The sequence below is a fragment of the Microtus oregoni genome, unplaced genomic scaffold (genome assembly GCF_018167655.1).
Source record: "Microtus oregoni isolate MIOR12 unplaced genomic scaffold, Mior012 000079F_ref0000094, whole genome shotgun sequence".
Taxonomy (NCBI): Eukaryota; Metazoa; Chordata; class Mammalia; order Rodentia; family Cricetidae; genus Microtus; species Microtus oregoni.
In genome coordinates this window covers 563,024-573,318 of record NW_024544537.1, presented here as the reverse complement: position 1 = coordinate 573,318, position 10,295 = coordinate 563,024, and positions in this window count along the sequence as shown.

Here is a 10,295-nt window from a genome sequence, read left to right as displayed (position 1 = left end):
ATACCACAGCCCTATTACTAGAAAATGGAATCACATGTACCTTTAAGTATAAATTATAGTGATAATTTTGCCTCCTGCCAAAACAGGATCGAGAAGTTAGGTGAGACTGTAAACTTTCATTGTCAACCTGATTGGATTTATCATCACCTGGGAGACATACCTTTGCACGTTTTATAAGAGTGTTTCCAGAAAGGTTTAACTGGAACAGGAAGACCCATACTGAATGTTAGCAGCACTAGCCACAAGAGCTGGGATCCTGCTGATTAAAAGTGGAAAAAAAGAGAAAGTGATCTGAACACCAGAATTCATCTGTTTGTTTTCCCGGCTACAGACATAATGTGACAAACTGCTCTACATTTTCCCACACAGTCCTGATGCAAGACCCACACAGTCCTGATGCAAGACCCACACAGTCCTGACGTGAGATTCACACAGCCATGGAAACTGTTAAGCCTAAGACACAAAGGAAGCACCCTCATTGTTTTCCCCCAGAGGATGAAATTTTGCCTATAATGCTGCTTCCTTACTGCCTCCAATTTCCAAAACTGTGGCAATGCCAAAACTACTTCATTCCATCCCTCCAATGGCATCTGCCTTATACAATGCTCACTAACTTCTTCCAACAGGTCAGTTCTGCCACACTCAGCAACTACCTAGGGACGCACACCATACTCAAATCAAGTACATTTGGTTGTGTTCCAGGGACAAGCCCATTCCAATGTATCCACTAAGGGAAATGCTAGCACTGCCTCTCATCCAAGAAGATGTCAGCTATGTAATCTGGTCACATGCCTGAAGAGAAGGGAGAGCCGCTCCATGATTTCGGAGAAATTATAAAGGAGATTTTCTTTTTATGGCCGGACTTAAAGGACCAGCTGCTCCCCAATTCAGTTAAAAACCCTTCTACTGAGAGAAGATGATGCCTACCTCAGGGGTAACAGCTCCTCACATCAAGAGACTCAAAGCAGCAATATATTAAGAAAGGGGTCTTCTTATTTCAGGGGTAAAGAAATTAAGACCGAACAAATTATCCAGCTCCTAGAAGCTGTCGGTGCCACTTCTTGGGGAGTAGGATAAGGCTGTGGCAGTGTTACACTGCCAGGCTCACACCAAGTGCTAAGGTCAAGCGGGTCAGTGTAAACCAACTGGCAGACCAGGCAGTCAAACAAGCTGCCTTCCATGAAGATATCGCCCCCACAGTGCCCTTCATTTAATGCCCCCAACCCTAAAAGTATAGTTTATGCTTTCAGTGCTTGCAGAGCTCCCATCATACAAGCCAGAAGAAAGGAAAAGAATAACTGATGAAAGAATTATTGAAAATCAGGGGTACTGGCTGGTTACCACAGAGAGAAAACTAGTAATTCCAGAGATGACAGCGCCCAGCTTAGTGTGGCAAAGCTCATGACACAACCCGACTGAAAAAGACTGCCCTAACAAAATGGTTAGCAAGATATTTGGTAGTGCAAAGGTTGCCAATATTGACCCAACATGGCCAGTAAATTCTGTCTGCAACGTGCTCAGAACAATCCCAAGTGGACACTCAAAGCCCTATGGTGACACAAAACAGGGGTCCTACCCATTTAAACATCTAGAAGTGAACTTTACTGGCACTCAACTCAATAGAGGGTACTGATACTTGCTGGTTATGTTGTGCACTTTTCGAGGCTGAGGAAAAGTTTATTCTGCCCATAAAGAGAATTACCTTGGAACTTGCAAACATGGTTCCATCCCCAACCTTCAAGCCTCACTGAGAAAATAAATAGGACTTTAAAACCAGCACCATCCAAACACTGCCAATAAACAGACCTCCCTCGGGCAGAATTCTGTCATTTATACTGACTAGGGTGCATTGCATGCCCTGTAAATGTAGTTACTCTCCTTCTGATATCATGTCAGGGCTGCCCACCTCCACTCCTCCTAAAGGATTCAGGGAAACTCCTAAAATATGGACACACCCACCGAAAGACGTGGATGACACTGCACAAAATTTGCCCAAACTTCCCCACTCCCTCATCTCTCAAAAGTTGCAGATGTCAAGCAGCAGACACATCACAGCCATGCCAAGGCTGCTGTGGACCTGAGCCAGGAGTGAACCATGCAAGCCAACACAGATGTGCCTATGACTTTGGAATGGGGGTGATAGCTCAGCTTCTACTTTAGTATCCTCTGGATCTCACAGGGACACATCCAAGCCAGTTCTCACTCAGCCTCTTCGATCCTGTTCCACAAATCAGGGAAACTATCATTCCTTGATATACGCATCATTATAACTAGCCCCCACACCCCAAGGGGTTCTGATCTTCAGGTGGTGCTACTTGGGCCTGGGCCAGCCACAGATTATCCCCTGGACCTCATCATGCTGTGACTGCCTTGCCAACACCAGTAAAGGAAACTTTCCTTTTGGAGAGGGCCCTAGCTAGTGACAGTCTATGAAAGAATGACCCAAGGACAAAAGAATGATTGTTGGGAACCTGGGAGAAATAATATGGGAAAATCATGTCTCAATATTCTGGCTTTAGGAAATGCCAGCCATGTGTTCCTTCACCTAGTCAGGACTGCTGGATATGTTTGCATGAAATCCAGGTTACTTATAATTCACTAGGAATGACAAAAAACACAAAAGGGGCCTTAAATAAGCTTTTAAATGTCACATAAAATATTGTTATATGTGGTTAAATTTGAAAGGTGGGGATAAATTTTGGAGGAATATTACAAAGGAAAGAGACTGACTAATTTGTCTTAAAATTTCTATAACAAGGATAGAGAAACTATTATTTTTGCTGGTAAAATAATGAAAGTGGTCTAACAACAAAATAGTAACTATACTACTCAGGAAACTGCTAAACTGAAGCAAGAGGCATAAGAAAACTGGAATACAGACATTTTAAGACAACAGTTTAGTTCTTGCCCACGTTAAATCTGACGTGGCTTATCAGAGGCTCTCTGGCATTAGGGCCACAGGGTGGTCTATCATGTGGCTCAACTATTGAACATGAGTTCTCTGTGTTTCCTAATGAATGGAATGGAATGCATGGGGCTGGTGCCTTGGTATGGAAGTGACAAGACTGTTTCAATGACAAAGGTTTGTCACATGACATTTCAAAGGTAAACAGAAAATGTAGTTTCTCTCTGGTCACAGGAATAACAACTGTACAAATAACTGTTGAATAGTATGGGCTGAAAATTGAGCTGGCACCTACCTAGAGCCTGGCTAGTATTCATGATACTGGAAGGTATTTTTTATGCTACCAAAAAAGAAAAGTTAAACACCAAACTAGCTACAACTACTTTGATTTTCTTTCTTTCTTTCTTTCTTTCTTTCTTTCTTTCTTTCTTTCTTTCTTTCTTTCTTTCTTTCTTTCTTTCTTTCTTTCTTTCTTTCTTTCTTTTTTTTTGTTTTTTTCAAGACAGGGTTTCTCTGTGGCTTTGGAGCCTGTCCTGGAACTAGCTCTTGTAGACCAGGCTGGTCTCGAACTCACAGAGATCCGCCTGCTTCTGCCTCCCGAGTGCTGGGATTCAAGGCATGCGCCACCTGCCCACAAGATATGTTGGTGCAATAGTGACACAAAGTTGTAGGAGTAACCAACCACTATTCAACTGGATTTGAGGTCCACTCCCTGAGACAGAACCATGCCTAAACCATGGCCAAGGGAAAAAACAAACTCTACTGTTATGCTAAAGGAATATAGCAATAAAATGACCATTACTGACATTCTGCTGGACACAGATCAGTGTTTTATTCGGCCATCATCAGAGAAGCTTCCTCCTTCAGAAGATGGGAATAAATAAAGAGATCTACAACTGGACAATGTGCAGAGACTAAAAGACCTTGGAGTACTCTGTACTTAATCAGAATTCTCCATCAAATTCTTCCCCACATGGCCACAGAAGAGGAGGTAAAAAGATGGTAAGAGCCATTGGAGTTGGAGTACAGCAAGGAAACAAGTCTTTCTAGACACACCAGGACTGATACACATGTGAACACAGAAACTGGGGGCATTTGCACTGGGCCTATGGGGGTCTAAGTCAGATGGGGTCCCAGGGCTGAGAGGACACATAAGCCTCCTTCCCTAATCCAGAAGCTATCTCCAATTTATAACTGCTCCAAAAGAAAAAAAAATTAGTTTTCTCTATGGCAGTCTCATTGGGTATACAACCATACTGAAGGGCAGGCCCACACCCAGTAGTAAAGGACAGACACAAAATAAACTTGATGCTATTTTTGGAGGGTATTTTTTGTCTCATCATTCTTTCTCTGGGCTCTTACCTAAAACTTTTCTTTTGCTTATATATTATGTTTTCTGGTTTCTTATTTTTATATGAATTTTTTGTGTGTAAATCTGTGTGTCTTTGCATTTGTCTGTTTCCTGTCCCATTTTTTTTTTGGCTTTTTCCTGCATAGTTGCTTGTTTTGTCCTATTCAGATTTGTTTGTTTTTATCTTTTTGTACTTTTTTCCTTTTTTCCCCTTAGATGACTGTTTGTTATCTAATGATAGAGAGCAAGAAAGGACAAAGATTTGGGTTGAAGGGAAGGTAGGAAGGTTCTGGAGGAGTTGGGGAAGGGAAAGCACAATCAGTATATAATTTATTTCAAAATATATTTTCAATTTTAAAATATATTTTGAGTTATAATTATGACAAAAATCCTCATTTTTAAAAGTTGTATGAAGGTCAAATTTGTCTTGTAATTTGCCAAAATTTCTATTTTCTATTATATGAGTGATGTTTTTAAATATAAATTATCACCTGATTTTCAAAATAACTTGTAAACATTTATAAGGATGGTTCTTTCATTGTTCATAAACTTTTTTCCCCCTTCACATGTATTTTTTTATATTTATTTATTTATTTTTTTTGTTGAAAAAATTTCCGCCTCCTCCCTGCCTCCCACTCCTCTCCCCTTTCCCCCACTCCTCTCCCCTTCCCCCCACTCCTCTCCCCTTGCCCCCACTCCTCTCCCCCTCCCCCCACTCCATTCCCCCTCCCTCTAGAGTCTGAAGAGCAGCCCAGATTCCCTTCCCTGTGGGAAGTCCAAGGTCCTCCCCCTTCCATCCAGGGCCAGGAAGGTGAGCATCCAAAATGGATAGGCTCCCACAAAGCCAGTTCATGCAGTAGGATCTAAACCTAGTGCCATTGTCCTTGGCTTCTCATCAGCCCTCATTGATCGCCATGTTCAGAGAGTCCGGTTTTATCCCATGCTTTTTCAGTCCCAATCCAGCTGGCTTTGGTGAGCTCCCAATAGATCAGCCCCACTGTCACAGTGGGTGGGTGCACCCCTCGCGGTCCTGACTTCCTTGCTCATGTTCTCCCTCCTTCTGCTCCAGAGTACTACTCAGTGGTAAAAAACAATGACATCGTGAATTTTGCATGCAAATGGACGGAAATAGAAAACACTATCCTGAGTGAGGTAAGCCAGACCCAAAAAGAGGAACATGGGATGTACTCACTCATAATTGGTTTCTAGCCATAAATAAAGGACATTGAGCCTATAATTTGTGATCCTAGAGAAGCTAAATAAGAAGGTGAACCCAAAGAAAAGCATACAGTCATCTGCCTGGATATGAACCTTCATCTGGCGATGGATGGAGATAGAGACAGAGACCCACATTGGAGCACCAGACTGAGCTCCCAAGGTCCAAATGTTCCTGAACTTTGTAGAACCTTTTTGCAGCACCCTTTATAGTATCTTGCATTGTTTCAGGATTCCTTCTGTCTTTTGGCACATTATCGAAACTGTAACAACCCACCACCAGGCACATCTGAGCGGTTTTAATCAAGCAAAAAATAGTAAAAAACAAACAAACAAACAAAAAAAAACAGCAGGTTTCCTCTTGGGGAAGATTTAGGGAAGAGCAAATGGAAGAATGCCACCATCCATTTCATTATCATTCATATAATGATAATGATCATGATTATGTATATGTTGAGGACGGGAGAAATGGTTCAGCCAGCAAAGGCAATTGCTGCACAAGCTTAGTGACCTGAGCTCAATCCCCAGAACCCTTGTAAAGGTAGAAAGAGAAAAGTGACTCCACAAAGCTGTCTTCTGCCTTACACATGTACACTCACCATGGCATATCCCCCACTTTAAAAAGAATTTTAAGAGTATTCACTTTTATTGCCCAATAGACATTGTATAGGAAAAAAAATGAATGAATGAACACAAGAGAGGTTGGAAGAAATGAAGCAGTGTGACTCTAGAAGAATCATGAACAGAATTTTGGTCTTAGTCCTCTCACTGACCTGGCAGGTGAACTTGAAAATATGTTCATTCTGCATCTGCCTTCAGAAAGTCTGATAAAGTGCATCTTGTAGGATTGCTGGAACATATATAATTATATGTGAAGCACCTGGCTAAATGAGCTGCAAATATTGGGTATTTGGTAAATTAGCAGTTGTTATTATGATTACATTCCCACTTTAGAACAGGAAGGTTTCTATTTTCTCCAGAAGTCAACCAAAAAAAAAAAAGCAACAAAACAAAAGGCAATCAAAACAAAACAAAACAAAAACAAAAACAAACCCAGGCACACAAAACCCCTTAAAGCAAGCCAAAATGCTCATAAATTATACTAAGTAAGATTTTCTTAGTAAAAAATGTCTTTTTGGAGGATTTTACAAGAATTCAACTAAAAAAATTGTGCTCTTTGCTTCAAATAAAAATAATCCCCTCCATCTATAATGTGTTACCTAGCTTTTAAAAATAAAAATAAAAAAATGTCCTTTCACCACTGCAAAATTTAGTACTACTTGTGGAGTTTTGCTTATTTAACAGAATAGGGCATGGCTCCTTCAGCCCAGGGCAAGGACAGCCAGCCTACTGGCTACCCGGTATTGCATCTCAAGAGTATGTGTCTCAGTTGCTATTTGTCCAAATTCAAAAAATATGATTAGCATAAAAAATTTTCATTTTACCAAAACCAACCTACATATTCAACACAATCCCCATCAAAATCCCAACATAATTCCCAGACCTTGAAAAAATAATACTCAACTTCATATGGAAAAACAAAAGACCTAGGATAGCCAAAACAATCCTGTACAATAAAAGAATTACTGAAGGCATCACTATCCCTGACTTCAAACTCAACTATAGAGCTTGGCTTTGGCATAAAAACATACAGGTGGATCAGTGGAATCAAATCAAAGATGCAGATGTAAATTCACACACTTAGGGATACCTGATTTTTTTTTATATAAAAAAAAAGCCAGAAAGGCCAGGCTGTAGTGACACGTCTTTAATCCCAGTACTTGGGAGGCAGAGGCAAACGGATTTCTGTGAGATCGAAGCCAGCCTGGTCTACAAGAGCTAGTTCTAGGACAGGCTCCAAAGCTACAGGGAAACTCTGTCTCAAAACAAACAAATACCCCCCCCCCCAAAAAAAAAAAGCCAGGAAGACACAATGGAAAAAGAAAGAATCTTCAACAAATGATCCTGGTCTTGCTGGATGTCAGCATGTACAGGAATGCAAATAAGTCCATATCTATCCCCCTGCACAAAATTCAAGTCCAAGTGGATCAAAGACCTCAACATAAAACCAGATGCATTGAACCTGACAGAAGAGGAAGTGGCGAATAGTCTTGACCACAATGACACCGAGAACAACAAATAATAAATGGAACCTCATGAAACAGAAAAGCTTTGTAACGCAAAGGACACCATCAACAGAACAAAACCACAGCCTACAGAATGGGAATATATTTTCACCAAGTACACATCTCACAAAAGGCTAATAATATACAAAATAAAAAGCTAGACAATATAAGAAACTAGACAACCATGCAATCCAATTAAAAATGGGGTACAGAGCTAAACAGAATTCTCAACAGAGGAATCTCAAATGGCTGAGAAACACTTACAGAAATATTCTGCTCTCTGCTCCTCAAATCTGGGTCCCCCCTCACTCATATGGCCAGGGTCAGCTCTACTGTTTTGCCCAAGCAAGGTGCAAAGACCCTCTCTCACAAATGCTGTAGGGTACATAGGAAGAGGGTGGAGTCTCCTCTCCTGCTCTCATGCCCCCAGGGCTAGCTCACCTGGGACCCCAACAACAGGGTCAGCTCTACTGTGCTGCCCAGGTGGATGCAGGACCCACTCTCCTGTGTCCTGTAGCTGGCATAGGACAAGGCTAGTTCTCTCACTCTTATGACACGACCCTGGAGCCAGTTCTCTGACCTGTCACAGGTAACAAGGGGCAGAGGGGAGGACTTCTTTCCCCCACCGATGCCACCACAAGGCAGATAAGTGAGAACAGGTCAGCTCTCCTGCTCTCATCCCCTCAGGGCTGGCTCAAATGCACTCTGGACAACAGGGTCAGCTCTAGTGTGCTGCCCACACAGAAAGCAAAGACTGCTTTCTCATGCTCTGTAACCAGTGATGGTCAGGTCTCTCCCACTCTTGTGACCTCATGAAATATCAGGATCTCCATGACACAGAGCAACAGGATATCCAAGAGGAGCCCCAGTGAGAGCTCATTATTGGTGGTATAGCAGAAACCACGGGCCTTGAGTCAGACCAATGATTCGCAGCAATGAAGTCGTAATGATGAACATACTAAAGGGTAAACAGTGGGTCTCAACGGGCCACACTACAGCTCCTGCCACATGATTCTTCTTTTTCTGTTTTTGTTTTGTTTTGCTGATTTGTTTGGCTTTTTTAAATTTTAATTCATTTGGGAGGAGAGGACAAATGCAAGGGGGCAGGGAGATACGAGGAATCAGAATGCATAATGTGAGATCCACAAACAATCAATAAAAGTGAAAATAAAATTAAAAAAAAGAAAAAGGAAGTGGGTAGCAGGAAAACACAAATCAAAACAATTCTGAGATTCCACCTTACACCTGTCAGAATGGCTAAGATCAAAACCACAAGAGACGGCTGCGCCAGACGCACAGAGGCGCAGCGGCGGCGGCGCCAGACGCACAGAGGCGCAGCAGCGGCGGCGGCAGCACCAGACGCGGCACAGCGGCGGCGGCGGCGCCAGACGCGGCACAGCGGCAGAGGCACGGCGGCAGCGCCAGACGCGGCGGAGCGCGGCCAGACCCAAGCGGCTGGGACAGGCATGCAATAAGGAGAGCAGATCGCCCTACTACAATTGAATCAAAGAGGTAGGCCTTTGGTTGGCCAGGTCACTGGCACAAGGGGAGCCTGGTCCTGTCCTGAAGATCCTTCGGAGGGGTGAGAGGGTTCTTGGCCTGCAGCAGGAACCACGAAAGGGAGTGAGGGCATTTTGTAAGTGGAGCCCTTGGCCAGCAGGGAAACCTGATCCGGTTTCTAAAGGATCCATTGGATAGGATCAATAGGAGGAGATGGGCAGGCGCCAAGGCAAGAACTCACCCAATAATCCGAAAAACAACATGAAAACATCAGAACCCAATGATCTTACAACAGAAGTATTTGAACAACCTAACACAGAAGAAGTGGAAAAAATCGACTTTATGAAGATAATAGAGTCCCTTAAACAACATGTAAAAAATGCCCTTATAGAAATGGATGAGAAGTATAACAAAAAGTTTGAAGAAATGAGTAAATACGTACATGATACCCTGGGAAACCAAGAAAAAACCATCAAACAGGTAATGGAAACAGTTCAAGAATTGAAAACTGAAATGAAGGCAAAGAAGAAAATACAAACTGAGGACCAGCTGGATATGGAAAATCTAGGCCAACGAGCAGAGTCTACAGAAACAAGCATAATCAATAGAATACAAGAGCTAGAAGAAAGACTCTCAGATGCTGAGGACACCATAGAGAAAATAAACGAACAGATCAAAGAAAACAGCAAAGCCAACAAATTCTCAACACAAAACATTCAGGAACTATGGGACACAATAAAAAAACCAAACCTAAGAATAATAGGAATAGAAGAAGAAGAGTCACAGCTCAAAGGCTCAGAAAATATTTTCAACAAAATTATGGAAGAAAACTTTCCCAACTTAAAGAAAGATATTCATTTAAATATTCAAGAAGCATACAGAACACCAAACAGACTGGATCAAAGAAAAACATCTCCTCACCATATAATAATCAAAACACAAAATATACAGGTTAAAGAAAGAATATTAAGAGCTACAAAAGAAAAAGGGCAAGTAACTTATAAAGGTAAACCGATCAGACTTACACCTGACTTCTCGATGGAAACTATGAAAGCCAGAAGGTCCTGGATAGAGGTTCTGCAGAAGCTAAGAGACCATGGATGCAAACCCAAACTACTATACCCAGCCAAGCTATCGTTCACTATCAACGGAGAAAACAAGACATTCCAGGATAAGAACAAATTTAAACAATACGTAG